The sequence below is a fragment of the Somniosus microcephalus genome, chromosome 5 (genome assembly GCF_052327205.1).
Source record: "Somniosus microcephalus isolate GS21.2 chromosome 5, FLI_Smic_1.0, whole genome shotgun sequence".
In the NCBI taxonomy this organism is placed as follows: Eukaryota; Metazoa; Chordata; class Chondrichthyes; order Squaliformes; family Somniosidae; genus Somniosus; species Somniosus microcephalus.
Window position 1 is genome coordinate 95,379,022 of NC_140991.1, and position 19,231 is coordinate 95,398,252.

Genomic DNA, 19,231 nt, shown 5'->3' on the forward strand with positions numbered 1-19,231 from the left:
CACTAAATCAATCACTCCACTTCCTTCCTGGAGCACTAAATCAATCGCTCCACTTCCTTCCTGGGCGCTAAATCAATCGCTCCACTTCCTTCCTGGAGCGCTAAAGGACGCAGGCGGGGCGGTAGTGGTGCAGTGCTGTACAATGTCCCATGCAGAGCGGCCACGATCTGAGGTTCCTTCCCTCCCTTAAAGGGAAGGGCCGTCACTGCAGGCTCTGCATTGAGACCAGTTAGCTGGTCCCCGACGGTGGCTGCGATCCGGCTCGATCAGCCCCGTGCACTCTAGCAGAGTGCCAGGCTGATCGATCGCAGCCTAGGAGAATTGAAAAAAAGCATTTTACAAATTTTCCTACTCACCTCAGCAACCTCCCCTTTAACTTGCGCCGTCGAAGCGCCCGAACTGCCGAACAACGCCTCCTGCAGCTGTCGGTGTTTTCGCCCGGCAATGCTGTAGGGGGCAGAACCGATGTCCGGGGCCAGGGTGCTATTGGGGCGATGCGCACAGCAATGACGTCACGATCTCCGGGCGCAGGAGATCGTGGCGCAAAGTGTTACCACCGCAGCAAACCTCCCAGCCAAGTTAGCGGGAGTTTTTCATCTCACCGCGCCCGAGCGGTAAGTCGTTAGCACATCGTTATCGCCCCCCAGGGGCACTAACAGGAGGCGCTAACCCACCAAATTTCTCCCCCAGGGTACCTGAAGATTTCATGCAAAAAAAGCAAACAGTATAGTCATTAAAATGTGAATCACCAGGAAAAGGGAATCATTAAATTGCACAGTTAATGTACAGTACTAATTATAAACATTAAAGAGTGCCCCTTCCAGTCTTTTCCAGTTGCCGATATTAGCGGACGTAACACTTTCATTTCAACCTTCCTTTGTCTGCTATTTGATGCAAATACTAACCCATTTATTTAAATGGGTTAATAGTTCTCTTAAAGTAATGGTCAAAGGAATGTCATATGAACTTGTCTGTAAACGTTGCCAGCTGCAATATCTCGGCGTGTGATTAAAGTTAACAGTGGGTGGAATTTGTCTTTAGAATCCTCTGATTAGAATAAGTTCTGCTGCAATTTGTTAGTCAATGAAACTGGTAAGCAATTAAGGGCCGTGTCCATTCCACCGCTACAAATTTGGCTGAATGGTACTCCCCCGCACTCTGCCCGACTTAGTCCTAGGCCAAGACCCCATCCGAAATCACAGGATAGGGTCATTTGCATGACCACGATGGGCTGCCGGCATCTGCAAGAGTGCATCAATGGTGCCCACCCCGCCTGGCCTGGTCCAACCCTGTAAGGTGGATTGACCCACAGCAAGCTCTCAGCTGACCTGAGTTCCGCTGAGGCTTTTCCAGGGTGTAATTTCCCGGGGAAGCCTTGCAATTATCCCTGGCATTTTCCCACAGATGCTTCTCCCACCCCCATTGTAATTTAAAAGGACAGAGAAAACAAGGTAAAATTCCAATGTAACCAGGTCCGTCCACCCCAAATTCCGCACCTCCCCCTCAACAGAAATCAAGCTTACTGCCCGCTCCAACCCCAGGAATTTCAGGGCCTAAGTTTTTAATAAACATCCATTTATTTCAGTTACATTCATCACAAATCAATTTTTATCGTTTATGAAATTAAGAATCATTCATTCATAGTTAAATTTAGTACCAGACATTGTTTTGCTTTGAATGATTTTTAAGAAAGACATATTTCCTGCCACAGAATGAAAAGGCTCCACAGACTGGGAACTTTGAGTGATCATTATTTAAAGGGACATTATTGTCTTTGCTGTCCCACTGAAGGTTCACTTTCCACCAAAAGAAAGTCCCAACAAGATATACATCAGAGTGAACGTTTTAACATGGTTTGCCTATCAGAGAAGTTGCAATAAGAAGAATATATTATAGCAGAGTTCAAGGTATATCAGAGGAAGTTGTAATGAGGGACAGCAAGTTTGTGAAAATCTAATCATCCAATTTGACAATTTAGACTTGCAAGCATATATCTAATTATTAACTAGAACACCTTAAAGATGTAACTATTACGGAGAATCATTTATTAGATTAAAATTTTTATAATGAAGGAGATTTCAAACCCTGTATCAATATATTTGTACAATGAGAACTATTATATAATTTCTGTCATTGGAAATTAATCAAAAATCATTGCAAATGCAGGCATTGTTCAAAAAACCTGCAATGAACTTTAGTAATTCAATTTAAAAATAAATTCGATATAGATTCTTCTTTAACATGTAGCTGTCTATTCTATGACTTATAGCAAACATAAGTTGGCAGCAACTAGTGATAGGTACTGGTAAGTATTGAATTAAAAATTAACTTAAATAGAACAAAGCCATACATTTTGATAACATCTAATCAATAGAAACAATAAAAAGTGTAGCAGCTACTGTTATTGTCATGTATATCACGATTTCCATTTTGTGGATTGCACTTGAGTTATCTGGCAAATTATAATTCTATCCAGTGTCTCTTCTAAAATACTTCAAACTTTTATGGGAACTAGAATTAACTACGTATGTTGTAGTATTAAAATGATTGTAAATGTTTAAAGTTAGCTCTGTTGAATAAAATAAAAACATTCTTTCCATTTCAGATTTCAAAGTCCCAGATGTTCTGCAAAGTGGTACATCTGTTAATGCTGTGTAGACACTAAAGCGATTTCAGAAAAAAACCAATGTGATTTATAACGATTTTATATTGTTTTTAATATTTTATTAAAGTTTTTCCATGATGCCAAACAAACTATGATTTCAATCTCCATCGGGTCACATTGAATCTAATTTCTTAAAGACTACTTTGATACTAGAGTACTACCATTTCTAAAGTGGGAGGTTAACTGTGTTCCTGAGATAGAGAATGAGGTAAATAAATATAATTGCTGTGCTATACTAGTATGCTTTGACAGAACGCGCTACTTTGGACACATTCTTTCATTTAACTTATGACAGCTTTTACTGTAATAATGAAGGCTTTAGGGTAAAGGTTTAACAAAATGAGTTATGTGTTTAGTTTAATGTTAGGCCTGTATAAATGCTCCTTGTGTAATTGACAAAAAGTTTTACTGTTAAATAAAAACTTTGAAATAGCTTGAAATAACTTCTTCCCTTTTCACTTTTTCAATTAAAGTACAGTAGCCAATAATGTGACGACCTATACTTGAGGTGCATCGGACACTGGCTCCTCGTATTATCAGGCACAGAAACCTGCCATCCCCGGTGCGCTCTGCATCTGTCAATGTGGCTGGCCAGTATGTAGCTCTGTGAGCCGGCACACAAAATGGGGCAGAAATTCCGATCCCTACGGGTGAGTACGCGCTGTGTACTCACCCATAGGGACCCATAGGGACATTGGAAATGCCGGTTTCAGGCATGCACAGCGCATGCACTGGAAACCGGCATTTCTGATTTATCATCAGCAAACTTGGATATATTACATTTGGTCCCCTCATCCAAATCATTGATGTAGATTGTGAATAGCTGAGGCCGCCCTGGAGCAGGGCCTCTGCGGGTGGAGATTTCCGATTTTTGGAGACCCTCCGCCCACTGAAAACCCTTACAATTCTTGCGCCTGGTAAAAGCAAGGCCTGCTTTTACCAGGATAAGAGTTGAAAGATGTAAAAAAATGTTTCTACTGATTTATCATTTAAAAATACTTTAAAGAAAGGTAAGTTTATTTTTAGCCCTGTTAAAAACTTTTTAAAAATTAAAATTTTTGTTTAAAATAGTTAATTTATGTAATTTATAGTCATTTTAAAAATGTGCTGTTTCTTTTTTAATTTATTTGAAGTTTTACTATGTTTGACAAACCTGTTAGAGTTTTTTGAGGTTGTAACTAGCAGAATAGATAAGGGGGAACCAGTGGATGTGGTGTATTTGGATTTTCAGAAGGCATTCGATAAGGTGCCACACAAGAGGTTATTGAACAAAATTAGGGCTCATGGGATTGGGGTACTATACTAACTAGCATGGTTAATGGACGGAAAACAGAGAGTAGGAATAAACGAGTCATTTTCGGGTTGGCAGGCTGTAACTAGTGGGGTACCGCAAGGATCAGTGCTTGGGCCTCAGCTATTCACAATCTACATCAATGATTTGGATGAGGGGACCAAATGTAATATATCCAAGTTTGCTGATGATACAAAGCTGGGTGGGAATGTAAGTTGTGAGGAGGATGCAAGGAGGCTTCAAGGGGATATAGACAGGCTAAGTGAGTGGGTAAGAACATGGCAAATGGAATATAATGTGGAGAAATGTGAAGTTATCCACTTTGGTAGGAAAAATAGAAAAGCAGAGTATTTTTTAAATGCTGAGAGATTGGGAAATGTTGGTGTTCAGAGGGACCTGGGTGTCCTTGTACACGAATCACTGAAAGTTAACAAGCAGGTACAGCAAGCAATTAGGAAAACAAATGGTATGTTGGCCTTTATTACAAGAGAATTTGAGTATAAGAGTGAAGACGTCTTACTGCAATTATATAGGGCCCTGGTGAGACCACACCTGGAGTATTGATATACTTGCCATAGAGGCAGTGCAGCGAAGGTTCACCAGACTGGTTCATAAGAATATAACAACATAAGAAATAGGAGCAGCCATTGGGCCCCTCGAGCCTGCTTCGCCATTCAATAATTCAATATCAGTCCCCATATGAGTGACTGCTGTGTGCCATGTGGCTGTATGAGATGTAATTCTGTCACCAGGTTGCTGAGAGGTTTCCCTCTCTCCATCTCCCACCGCCAGCAGCTCTGCAACTCCTGACACCTCCAGGGCGACCTCCTCTGCTGCTGTCAACGTGGCGAAGGATGGAGGGCCTCCCTATTGTTGAGTGCTCGTTTCTCCTGCAAAGAGGGAAAGAAGAGAAGTTTGAGTGAGAGTGATGTCATCAGTGTAAGGAATGTGTGGGTTACATCTGTAGAAGGTGACTATGAGGGAGTGTGGTGCCAATGCCAAAGTGCCAATTCAAAATGGCCTCCTTATGTAGTGTTAGTTGGTATGATTGCATTAGGATGAGGGTGAGTGTGAGGGGTGGTTAGTATCTAGTATGTACATAGAGAGTGAGGGATGGGTGGACGTGCAAGGTATGTTGGTGTGAGTAGTGATGTGCAGGAGCAGGCTTGGGAAGACAGAGTGTGATGGGGATGTGGTGACAGGCACAGCAGGATGAAGGTGAGTGTGGCTTTGCATTCACCTTTCCTGATCTCAGGAGCTCATTGAAGCGCTTCTGATACTGCAGGTCCTCCTCACCACATCCCTGCTGTTCACCTCCTCTGCAATTTGGAGCCAGGCTCTTTTTGTCTCCTGGTGAGGTCTCTTCCGCCCATCAGCAGAGAAGAGGACTGCCCTGCCTGCTCTGACTCCCTCCACAAGAAAATGTAGGCAGTCATCTGAAAAACTGGGTGCAGCCCTCTGTCTTTCTGAAGCCATCTTTGCAAGTCTGAGCAATAACCAGATGGTGATATATCCTCCCTGCGCACTCCTACATGAACCTTCAAATGCGATGTGACCAAGGCTGCTTTAAATATCCCCACTGGAAATGAGTCATCGACGATGTCATCAGACCCGCTCCATTTAATAGGGCTGGGAAAGGGCCGGCCTGCCTTAATAGGCTCCATTAACTGAAAGTCGCTCTGAGGAGCGGGATGATAAGAACAACACGGTTCCAAACTGCCACGCGGTCCGCATGCACATGACCTGCCCTAGGTAAGGAAAATTCTGGCTATATAGTACAAAAGCAAATTTTATAAAACATTGGTTTCAAAAGGGAATTGGATAAGTACCTGAAGGAACAAAAATTGCATGTCTACGGGGAAAGGGCGAGGTGGGACTAGCTGAAGTGCTCTTGCAGAGAGCTGGCACGAGCATGACAGGATGAATGGCCTCCTTCTGTGCTGTAACCTGTAATGTATGTACCTTTAAGGGGGAGAACTACTTTTTACAGCTCCTGTATTCAGCGTAAGTCCAGCGTAAGTCGTGCGCACGACCCCCCGCGGACCCCCCCGCGGACCCCCGCGGACCCCCGCCGGCCCCCGCCGACCCCCCCGCGGACCCCCACCGGCCCCGAACCCCGCCGACCCCCCCGCCGACCCCCGCCGACCCCGACCCCCGCCGACTTACGCTGAGCGTCAGCGTAAGTCGTGCGCACGACCCCCCGCCGACCCCGCCGCGGACCCCCGCCGGCCCCGACCCCCGCCGACCCCCCCCGACCCCGACCCCCGCCGACTTACGCTGAGCGTCAGCGTAAGTCGTGCGCACGACCCCCCGCCGACACCCCCGCCGACCCCCCCGCGGACCCCCGCCGGCCCCGACCCCCCCGCCGGCGCCGACCCCCCCGCGGACCCCCGCCGGCCCCGACCGTAAGTCGGCGGGGGCCGGGGTCGGCGGGGGTCCGCGGGGGGGTCGGCGCCGGCGGGGGTCCGCGGGGGGGGTCGGCGGGGGGGTCGGCGGGGGTCGGGGCCGGCGGGGGTCTGCAGGGGGGTCCGCGGGGGGGTCGGCGGGGGTCGGGGCCGGCGGGGGGTCCGCGGGGGGGTCGGCGGGGGGGTCGGCGGGGGCCGGCGGGGGTCGGCGGGGGGGTCGGCGGGGGTCGGGGCCGGTGGGGGTCCGCGGGGGGGTCGGCGGGGGGGTCGGGGCCGGCGGGGGTCCGCGGGGGGGTCGGCGGGGGGTCGTGCGCACGACCCCCTGCTGACCCCCCCCCGCGGACTCCTGCCGACCCACCTTCCGAAATCCGAAATTCTCCGAAAACCGAAACACGGCTGGTCCCGAGGTTTTCGGATAAAGGATAGTCTACCTGTATTCTATGATTCTGGGTTGGCTGGCTGACAGGCAGCAGCAAGGGCACCAGCAGAGTGGCAGGGGGCAGTAGGATTACTGTCATCCTGAGAGGACAGCAGGTTCTTGCTCCACGGAGCCACTGCCACTCCCCTGAAGCGCCGCCTCAACATTCCTAGCCATCTATGGGAGCACAGATGGCCTGACTGCTGTGAGACCCTGCAAGCCCCTTTCCAGGCTCGTAAACTCAGCCACGATGGCATCAGTCTGAGGTTGTGTGGCAGCAAACTGAGACTGCATGAGAACACACTCGTGGTGACTCACCATGTTCAGATCCCACCTCTATACTACCCGCTAAAGTACGCGCAGAGCCATTTTCTGAGTTGGTGCCTGGGAGTGTCAGATCGAGTAACCGTGCCTCTTCTTCTCCTCCACTCTCCTCCTCCACAACATTGGGGGCAGGCTGTGCTGGTGGCAGTTCGTAGGTATCTGAAAGGAGAAAAGCACCAGGGTCAGATTGTGGTGAGGGGAGGCGGGGAAAGCAAGATGCGCATGCTTACACCATTAGCAGCTTTTAAATTAGAAAATATTGTGGGATGAGGGGGAAGTGGGATGTGAGAAGAAACATAGAAACATAGAAGATAGGAGCAGGAGTGGGCCATTCGGCCCCTCGAGCCTGCTCCGCCATTCAATGAGATCATGGCTGATCATCCAAATTCAGTACCCTGTCCCTGCCTTCTCCCCATATCCCTTGATCCCTTTAGCCTTAAGAAATATATCCAACTCCTTCTTGAATATATTTAATGAACTGGCCTCCACCACCCTCTGTGGCAGAGAATTCCACAGCTTCACCACTCTCTGGGTGAAGAAATTCCTCCTCATTTCAGTCCTAAATGGCTGACCCCTGATCCTTAGGCTATGACCCCTGGTTCTGGACTCCCCGGCCACCGGAAACATCCATCCTGCATCTAGTCTGTCTAGGCCTGACAGAATTTTATAGGTTTCGATGAGATCCCCTCTCAATCTTCTAAACTCCAGTGAGTATAAGCCCAATCAACACAATCTCTCCTCATACGTCATTCCTGCCATCCCAGGTATCAGCCTGGTGAATCTTCGCTGCACTCCTTCCATGGCAAGAACGTCCTTCCTCAGATAAGGCGACCAAAACTGCACACAATACTCAAGGTGCGGTCTCAACAAGGCCCTGTACAACTGCAGCAAGACATCCTTGTTGCTGTACTCGAACCCTCTTGCTACGAAGGCCAACATACCATTTGCCTTCTTAACCGCCTGCTGAACCTGCATGCTTACCTTCAGCGACTGGTGCACAAGAACACCCAGGTCTCTTTGCACTTCCCCTTCTCCCAATCTATTGCCATTCAAATAATAGTCTGCCTGTTGTGTATGTACCATTAACGGAATAACTGGTCTTAGACTGCAGTACCGGCAGTGACCACCCCTGTATAAAAGGCCCTAGCGGGCTTCTGTATTTACAGTCTGACGCTGGCTCCTGTCCAGTAAAGTACCCGTTAAACTGTTCTCCCGAAGTCCGTGTATTATTGAGGCGCGGACTTTACAGTGGCGATGAGTAAGTTCGAACTCACCTGCAGTGTGGCATTATCTCACAGGGATCTTGCCTGAGAGGAGGGTCCTGGAAGGTCGTAGTCTAAGCAACGGGCGTCGACCGAGGGCAACCGCCCAAAGAATTCATCGGTGTTCGGAGAATTGTGGGAGAGACGGTGGTTCCAGCGAGTTGTGCTGGTAGCAGGTAGCGCGCTGACCCTTCCGGACTGCGGCGGGCTCAAGCTCGATCGAGCGGCTCTGCAAAACGGGCCGCGCAGCGTCGCCGGGAAAAGAAAACAAGAGAGAAATGGTGGAGCGCACAGGGCGCGGTCGGTGCTCAAGAACAGGACAGCGGAGAGAAACTAAACGGGGGGGAAGGAAAGCGAGACGCACCGAAGCTGCGGGTCGCCGCCATTGCCCCGTAGAACGCTAGGAGCAGCGTGGCAGTAAGGGGAAGAAGCAAAAGCACGGGAGGCGCCATTTAAAATCGCCCAAGGTTCCGAAAAATGGCAGTATCACTGCTTTCGACAACGAGGTAGAAGACTGGACCACGTATGTAGAAAGAATCGAAGTGTACTGCAAGGCAAATGAGGTGGCCGATGGAAAGAGGGCATCAGTATTATTGAATCTGATGGGTGCGAATACGTACAGCCTATTGCGGAATTTAATTACCCCAGCTAAACCAATGGAGAAAAGTTTTGAGGAGATTGTTCATATCTTACAGGAACACCTAAGCCCTACACCACTGCTGATAGCAGAAAGATTAAAGTTCCATAAAAGAAACCAGCACAAAGATGAGAGCAATGCTGACTATCTTACGGAACTACGCAAGTTATCGAAGCACTGCCAGTTCGGAGCAGGACTGGCAAACACCTTACGGGATAAGTTTGTCTGCGGGCTCCAGAGTGAAGGAACCCAGAAACGACTACTTTCAAAAAAGGACCTGACGCTAGAACAGGCTTTCAGCGTGGCAGTATCCTATGAAGCAGCAGCACGGGGAGCTGTGGAAATACAACAGAAACCACAAGAATACAGCGCTAACAAAATGGCATATGGAGCCAAAAAATGCTATCGCTGCGGCAGAACAACTCATGAGCAGAAGGACTGCTGGTTTAAAGACAAAATATGCAGGCAATGCGGAAAAATGGGACATATAGCAAGAGTCTGCAGGTCGGGAAAGAAGACCAACACGACAAGAACTACTAAGGGACAGTACAGGAAAGTAAAGAAACTGACAGATAGTAGTTCAGAAGATCAGGAGAGTGATAAGGACTCCGGGAGCAGGAGACTAAGTTGTTTAAAGTTACACAACGTGATCGCAAAGGAAGATCACCGAACCATTTGGGTCACCCTCATGATAGCAGGGTCCCCAGTAAAGATGGAATTGGACACAGGATCAGCCCTAACTGTCATGAATCGACGAGACTATGAGCGGCTATTCTCACACATACCCTTGAAGGACACGTCCATTGTATTGAAGACATACACGGGGCAAAAGGTCTACCCCAGAGGAAAAATAAGGGTGCCAGTTGAATATAACGGAAAGGAAACACAGAAATTATACATGTATATACTACGAGATGGAGGACAACCATTATTGGGACGTGAATGGATCCGAAAACTACAATTGGATTGGCATTCCATTCTGGCACTAACTGTGACTGACAAAAAAGATGATGACGTTGCACCTGGACGTCTATCACAGATTCTATCTGACGCGGAAGAGGTGTTCCAACAAGGACTTGGGACTCTAAAAGGAGTAAAGGCAACCATAAAGATTGAGGATAATGCAACCCCAAAATTTATCACGGCCAGACCGGTGCTATACGCGATGCGCCCAGCTGTGGAAGCTGAACTGGAGAGTCTGGAGCACTCGGGGGTGCTGTCTAAGGTCGACTGGAGCGAGTGGGCCACACCCATCGTTCCTGTAATGAAGAAAGCATTGAGCAGCACGCCTGGGGAGCCAAGTAAGGTTCGCATCTGCGGGGACTTCAAGGTGACTGTGAACCCAGTCCTGCACACAGTACAGTATCCGCTTCCGCGGATAGAAGATATTTTCGCCTCACTATCTGGAGGGAAACGTTTTACGAAGATTGACCTGGCTCAAGCGTATCTACAAATGGAGGTGGAAGAAGCATCTAGGAAATACCTCACGATAAACACTCACAAAGGCCTTTACCAGTACAATCGACTGGTATTCGGGGTAGCATCGGCCCTGGCTATTTGGCAGAGGGCAATGGAACAAGTCCTACAAGGGATCCCGGGGACCCAGTGTTATTTGGACGACATCCTGGTTACGGGCGAAAATGACAATGAACACCTTGCCAATCTGGAACAGGTGCTCACGAGATTGCAGGAATATGGGCTATGAGCCAACCGACCCAAATGCGAGTTCTTCAGGAGACAAATCTCGTATTGTGGCCAAATGATTGATGAGGAAGTGCTGCATAAGTCGCCGGACAAGATTGAGGCTGTCGTCAAGGCTCCAGCACCGGAAAATGTGTCGCAACTGAGGTCGTTCCTCGGGTTGGTGAACTACTACCATAAGTTCTTGCCGAATTTATCCACAATTCTGCACCCACTGAACGCCCTGCTTCAAACTGGTGTAACATGGAAATGGAGTGATGAGTGTAAGCGTGCCTTTCAGGAATGTAAATGCCTAATCACTTCAAAAGAAGTATTGGCCCACTACAACCCAACACTGCCGATTCGGTTGGCATGTGATGCGTTACCTTACGGCATTGGAGCGGTGCTGTCACACAAATTGCGTGACGGTTCAGAGAGGCCAATAGCCTTTGCATCGTGCTCGCTAACCTCAGCCGAGCGTAACTATGCCCAGATTGACAGGGAGGCCCTCAGCCTGGTGTGGGGGGTGAAGAAGTTCAATCACTATCTGCACGGGCAGAAATTCACCCTACTGACTGATCATCAACCCCTGGTCTCAATTTTTAACCCAAAAAAGGGCGTTCCGGTGTTGACGGCGCAACGGCTGCAAAGATGGTCAGTTTTTCTAGGGGCACATCAGTATGACATAGAGTACAAAGGTACGAAGCAACATGGAAACGCTGATGGGCTGTCGCGCCTACCGTTGCCTACGGCGGAAGAAGCACCTGCAGTGGACCCTGTGCAGATATTCCATGCGACCATAGTTGAATGTTTGCCTGTTACAAACGCAAGTATTTAGAAGGAAACACGAAATGACCCGACACTCTCTAGGGTCTATGATTTGACGGTGAAGGGATGGCCAGCATATGGCGACTCACTGTTGCCAGCATTCTCGCCAAGGAGAGAACAGCTGTCAGTGTGCCGGGGAACCTTGATGTGTGGATCCCGAGTGGTAATTCCACCCAAGTTGAGAGATAGAGTGCTCAATGAGCTTCACGAGGGTCATCTGGGAGGGGTAAAAATGAAGAGCCTAGCCAGGGCGTTTGAGTGGTGGCCGGGAATCGATGAAGAAATCGAGGATATGACCAAGAGATGCACAGGATGCCAGAAGGTCCAAATTGCCCCACCACAGGCGCCGCTACATCCATGGGAGTGGCCCTCATCTCCATGGCAACGGGTACACATTGATTTCGCTGGTCCATTTATGGACTCAATGTTTCTAATCGCTGTGGACGCCCATTCGAAATGGCCAGAGGTCATTAAAATGTCCACCACCACCACGGAGAAAACTATTGCAGTCCTAAGGACCATCTTCACCAGGAATGGGCTGCCAGAACAGATTTGTTCCGACAATGGCCCACAGTTTGTGTCTGAGGATTTCCGGAGGTTCCTGAAGAATAATGGGGTGAAACATTACACATCTGTCCCATATCATCCAGCCACAAATGGATTGGCTGAGAGGTTTGTTCAGACCTTTAAAAAGGCCATAAAGGCAATGTATAATGACGACATACCACTGCAACACAAGGTGGATAACTTCTTGTTTGCTTACCGGAATGCGACACATGCAGTAACCAACCAAACTCCAGCTGTTCTGTTTTTCAACTGGAGACTAAGATGTCGCTTGGATTTGCTCAAACCAAACATAAGACGAGATGTTGAGGATAAGCAGTTCCAGCACATAAATGAGAAGCCAACCAGGAGCTTCAAGATAGGGCAACCAGTCTTGGCCCGCGATTACCGAACAGAAAAATGGCAGCCAGGAATGATATGCACACAGCAGGGACCACTAATGTACACAGTGGACGTTGGAGAGAGCATCGTGAGACGCCATGCTGACCAGATTCTAGAGTCACAGGAACAAGCCAAACCTATACCACAAGCATGTGCACCTGGTAATGAGCCTGAAGTACAGATTGCGTCTACCTCAGAAGCAGGGGTATTGGAAGCTGACGAACCAACCAATGACAATGAGCCAGAATTGACTCCACCGCCAGAACAGGATACTCGAGAAAGGCACTATCCAGTCAGGATCAGGAAGCCTCCTCAAAGACTGAACTTATAAATGACTATTTCAGTTGATGTGTATATTACTGAGAAAATTGTAATCGTAATTAGTTATTATTTAGTTGTTAAATGAATGCTATGTACTGTTTATCTAAAAGGGGAGGAATTGTTGTGTATGTGCCTTTAAGGGAATAACTGGTCACAGACTGCAGTACCGGCAGTGACCACCCCTGTATAAAAGGCCCTAGCAGGCTTCTGTATTTTCAGTCTGACGCTGCCTCCTGTCCAGTAAAGTACCTGTTAAACTGTTCTCCCGAAGTCCGTGTATTATTGAGGCGCGGACTTTACACTGCCTTCCTGTTTTTGCCACCAAAGTGGATAACCTCCCATTTATCCACATTATAGTGCATTTGCCATGTTTCTGCCCAATCACCCAACCTGTCCAAATCATGCTGGAGTTTCACAACATCCTCCTCACAGCATACCCTCCCACCCAGCTTTGTGTCGTCTGCAAATTTGGAGATATTGCATCCAATTCCCTCGTCCAGATCATTAATATATATTGTAAACAGCTGGGGTCCTAGGACCGATCCTTGCGGTACCCCACTAGTCACTGCCTGCCACTCAGAAAACGACCCATTTATTCCAACTCCTTGCTTTCTATCTGCCAACCAGTTCTCTATCCAAGTCAATACCTTGCCCCCAATCCCATGTGCCTTAATTTTGCAGGATTACATATGAGCATACCGACATCAGCAATGCTTTTAATCTCGCTGCTCGCCACAGCCTTAGTGACGACCCCTCCAAAGATCTCCAGCACTGTCTCCTCCAGCTCAGTGAGGTTTTGAAGACGTGCTTCCCCTCTACCCATCTGCTGATGCTCGGAGCGATTGTGAGCCATCTTTACCTGCAAGAGAAAGGGAAATATGTCAGTGAGCATGGTGCAATGTGTTTAGGTGAAGTGCCTGTCGTGGTTGAAAAGCTGGCAATGTGTGCAAGGTGTGAGATGTGGGTATGAGTCTTGCAGCAGTGGTAAGTTTGTGAGGATGAGGTGAAGCTGTAGGAACGGAGGCTCCTATCAAAAAGACTGAGTTCAACTCAGGTAATTAAATTAATGAACTTTAATGAAATCAAACGAGTTTAAACTGGAAACTGCTAGGACACATCAATAACAGGTCTATTCTCCTTGAGGGCTCCACGAGGACTGATCCCCTGATCAGGAGAGTGACATCATGACGTCATCACGTTCTTCCCGCCATTGGGGCATCACGTGACTAACGGCATGACGTCATCACGTGCTGTAAAGGTAACTGGCATTGTACAGTCAAACAGTGTAATTAAAGGTACAGGCACAGACAGTAACTACATTGCTGTTAAAGGAATTATGTACAACCGCTCTGAGTCCTTTGGTGGCTCCGCCACATGCGCCCCCCCCAGAATTGTCTTTAACAGAAAAGGTGAGGCGAGGAGCAGGCCTGATGAGCCTGTCCGATCGACTTCGATACCCTGGTAGAGGAAGTTGACGACCAGTGGATGCGTTGGCAGTCGGTGGCGGCTGAGCAGGCGCGGCGAGCGCAGTCGGGTTGTCAGGCGGCTTTGGTTGATCAGGTGCGGCGGCAACAGGCGGTCGGCCATGTTTGGGTGGTTGAGCGACTACGACAGGGTGGTCCAGGTCCAGGTGAGCCGGCTTCAAGTGGTCTACCGAGATGTGATCCGGTTTCCCTCCGACGTCGACCAAAAAGGATTTGTCACCCGGTTCGATGACGTGGAAAGGACCAGTGTAAGGAGGCTTGAGCGGACCCCGGTGAGCGTCGTGTTGGATGAAGACATACTCTGCATTCTTCAGTCTCAGACATGACCCCTGGTTCTGGACTCCCCGCCATCGGGAACATCCTTCCTGCATCTAGTCTGTCTAGTCCTGTTAGAAGTATCAGTATCGTTCCAGATAACGCATTCACCCATTAAACTAAGCAGCGAAATATATTATATCAATATAAAAAAGTAGAATGCAATCAATTAGTAAAATGCAGGCTGTGTACAAAGTCGCGTTGCTGTGATAATTGTCACCACAATTAAAGCTTGAACAAGTTTAAGGATCCAATATTTTCACAATGAACAGTTGTAGCAGTAATAATTTTAGGATATCACAAGCAATGTATCTATCCCAGTGAAGATTTGTTGTAAGTGGGATTCTGATTCGTATGGGGATGGTCCAACAGTTTACAAATGCATTTGACAACTGCAGTCACAGCACCCACTGAATTATTCTGGACTCTTGGGGGAAAAATCCACGTGGGTGTGCACAAAAAAGGTAACCACGCTCACAACACAGCATTGCATTCTGGTGAAGAATAATTCTAAACATGTTATGCCAAATAAGAGTTTCATAGAATCATAGAGCACAGAAGGAGGCCATTCGGCCCATCATGCCTGTGCTGGCTCTTTCGCCACAACCCTGCAATTTTTTCCATTTCAAGTATATAACCAATTCCCTTTTAAAAGTTACTATTGAATCTGCTCCTAACACCCTTTCAGGCAGTACATTCCAGAGTTCCAAGTTTCAGTTCATCAACTTAATTTCTCTTTCCACAACATGATAAATAGGGAAAAAATAGAAAAAAATTAAATATACTATTGTAGGAATGTCTGGTTCCTATCCAAAAGACTGAGGTCCACTCAGGCGATCAAATAAATGAGGTTTAATGAAAAGTAAGAGTTTAACAGATATCTACAGGAGAACATCGAATATAGGTCTAGTCAGTTCGGAGGCTCCACGAGGACTGCGAGGGCGGTCCCGTGGCGACGTCATCACGTTTTTCCCACCAGTGGGGATCACGTGATGAACGGTGTGACGTCATCGCGTTTGCTCGCGCTATTAAAGTGATCGCGCTCCATACATGTAAACAGTGAAAACAAAGATACAGACTCAGGCTGTAGCCAACATATTATTAAAGGGAATTATATACAATTGACTGGAGTCCCTTAGTGGCTCCGCCACATGCGCCCCCCCCAGAATTGTCTTTAATAGCAAAAGTAAAATGGCGAGGAGGCCTGACAAGCCTGTCAGAACGACTTCTGTAGCCTTGAAGTGGAAGCTGATGGACGGCGGGCGAGATGGCGGGTGGTTGCGTTTGATCTGGCACAGCGACTGTGGGCGGTCAGCCACGTTTCAGCGGTTGTGCGATCTCGACTGGGCGGTCAAGGTCCAAGTGAGCCGGCTTCAACCGGTCAACCGAAATGTGGTCTGGTTTACCACCGACATCGACCGAAAAAGATTTGTCTCCCGGCTCTATCACATGGAAAGGACCAGTGTAAGGGGGTTTGAGCGGGTCCTGATGAGCGTCGTGGCGGATAAACACATAGTCGGCATTCTTCAACTCAGCTGGGACGTGGGAGCTCTGCAAGCCATGATGCAACGTAGGCACTGGAGTGAAACTTCTGGCTGCCTCCTGGTGGCTGATGAGCTGATGGGACGCGGACCATGGCTCTGTTGGAGATGGAAGGAAATCCCCTGGTATGCGTAACGGCTGGCCATATACGAGCTCCGCCGAGGACGACTGAAGATCTTCTTTAGGCGCCGTACGAAGACCCAAAAGGACCCATGGAAGCCTGTCCACCCAGGCCGCGCCTTGAAGGCTGGCTCGCAGTGCGGCTTTGAGCGACCTGTGGAATCGTTCACACAAGCCTTTCGCCTGTGGATGGTAGGTGGTGGTGCGATGTAGCTTGACGCCGAGCCCCTGAGCCACAGCGTTCCAGAGCTCTGAAGAAAACTGCGGCCCACGATTGGACGAGATGTCTGCTGGTACCCCGAAGCGGGCGACCCAAGAGGAGATGAATGCCCTGGCGACGTCTGCGGAAGTGGTGGAAGACAGAGGAACCGCCTCCAGCCATCGAGTGGTGTGGTCCACCATTGTAAGCAGATGAGTAAACCCGTGCGAAGGCAGAAGTGGCCCCACCAGGTCCACATGCACATGATCAAACCTACGTTCCGGAACGGCGAAAGTGGCCAATGGAGCCTTGACGTGACGCTGCACCTTGGCCTTTTGGCAGACCACGCAGGTGTTGGCCCAGTCGCGAACATCCATGTGCATGCCCCACCACATGAATTTGGACGACAACAACCATTGCGAGGCCTTCATGCCAGGGTGCGACAACCCGTGGATGGCATCAAAAACTTTTCGGCGCCAGGCGACCGGGACGATAGGGCGAGGATCTCCTACGGAGACGTCACAGAGTAGCGTAGTGCCCACGGCATGGAATTTGACGTCGGCCGCTTGGAGGCTAGCGGGGTTGGTTCTGTAAGATTGGACCTCTGGATCCGAGGCTTGATCCGCAGCCATGAGGGCATAGTTGATGCCGAGCTGGACTGCATGAACGGTCGTGCGGGAGAGGCAATCCGCCACCAGGTTGTCCTTACCAGACACATGCTGAATGTAAGTGGTGAATTCTGAGATAAACGTCAACTGACGTTGTTGCCGAGCTGACCACGGTTCGGCGGTCTTGGCCATAGTGAACGTTAGTGGCTTATAGTCCACAAAAGCCGTGAACGGACGTCCCTCTAGCAAGAACAGGAAATGGCGGATGGCCAGAAAAAGGGCCAGCAACTCCTGGTCGAACGTGCTGTACTTTCGTTCATTTCGCCGTAGTTGATGGCTGAAAAACGCCAGCGGTTTCCACGTCCCATGCACCCACTGTTCCTGCACTGCGCCGATGGCGTAGTCTTATGCATCGGTGGTAAGGGCAATGGTGGCACCTGGCAGCGGGTGTGCCAGCATGGTTGCGTTGGCTAAAGCGCCTTTTGTGTTGACGAACGCCCGGTCCATGTCGACCGTCCAGCTGATCAGATCCTTGCCAGACTTGCCCTTGAGGGCCTTGTACAGGGGCTGCATGAGCAGAGCTGCATTAGGGATGAGCTGGTGATAAAAATTTACCATCCCGAGGAACTCCTGCAGGGCCTTGATGGACTGCGAGCGCGGGAACGAAGTAACTGCCTCCACCTTCGTTTGCAGGGGAATTGCGCCGTCTGATGTGATGCGATGGCCTAAAAAATCAATCTGCTGCAGGCCAAACTGGCACTTGGCCGGGTTGATGATCAAGCCATGTTGACTGAAGCATCTAAAGAGGGTGCGCAAATGGCAGATGTGCTCCTCTTTATTAGGGCTGGCGATGAGGATGTCGTCGAGGTAGACAAATAGAAACTTGATGTCCCGAAGCACGGAGTCCATCAAGCGCTGGAAAGCCTGTGCAGTGTTCTTCAATCCAAACAGCATCCGCAGAAATTCAAACAGGCCGAATGGGGTGATGACTGCAGTTTTCGGGACGTTTTGCGGGTGTACGGGGACCTGGTGGTAGCCACGGACAAGGTCGACTTTTGAAAAAATGGTATTTCCCGCCAAATGTGCATAGAAATCCTGAATATGAGGGATCGGGTACCGATCAGGAGTAGTGGCATCGTTCAGGCGTCGGTAGTCGCCGCAAGGCCGCCATCCGCCGCCAGGTTGCGGAACAATGTGGGGAGGCGAAGACCAGGGACTATTCGACCGGCAAATAATCCCTAGCCGCTCCATCATGTCGAATTCCGCTTTCGCAGCCGTGAGCTTGCCAGGTTCGAGGCGCCGGGCCCGTGCGTAGACCGGGGAGCCAGTAGTGGTGATGTGGTGTTCGACACCATGTTTCGTGGCTGTGGAAGAGAAAGTGGGTTTGGTCAGGTCTGGGAAAACTCCGAGGAGGCGAGTGCAGTCATCTGGAGGTGGGGACGCGCAGGAGACAGTGCGCGCCACGGTGTTAGCACGGGATGGAGTGAAAAGTAGCCGCATTGATCAACCAGCGGTGCCGTACATCCACCAGGAGGCCGTTGGCACACAAAAAATCCACCCCGAGGATGGCTTGAGAGACTTTGGCTGTGATGAAATCCCAACAAAACTGCTGGCTGTCGAAGCACACCTGGACCCGCCGGCTTCTGAAGGTCCAAATGGCCCCGCCATTAGCTGCCTGGAGGGAGGGGCCGTGCCCCCCAACTTGTAGATCAAGATCTGACGCGGGTAGGATGCTACACTGCGCCCCGGTGTCGCAAAGGAAATGTCGACCAGATAAGAAGTCGTTGATGAAGAGGAGTTTTCCCAAATTACCGATTGCCATCGCAGCCGCGGGGCGCTCATTATACCCGGTCCTCTTTCGACAGGGTGGCTGCTGTTTTTTGTTTTTGAGCGAAAAACTGCAAGGAGGGCGGCAGCATCTTGCTTTCGCACCAAAACGGGCATGGTAGAAGCACAACCCCGCAGGTTGAGGGGCTGGAGATGGGCACCTCGTGGCAGCGCAGTACTGCTGTGTCACCGCGAAGATCTTGTCCGCATCGGCAGCCAGCTCTGCGCAGTCGGTGACTTCCGACCTGGCTAGGGCTGCCTGAACTTGCTCCGGTAGCTGGCTGAGGAATAACTCCCTGAAGAGGAAGCATTCCGGTTCGGAGCCCAGGAGCGTGAGCATTTGGTTCATGAGCTCGGACG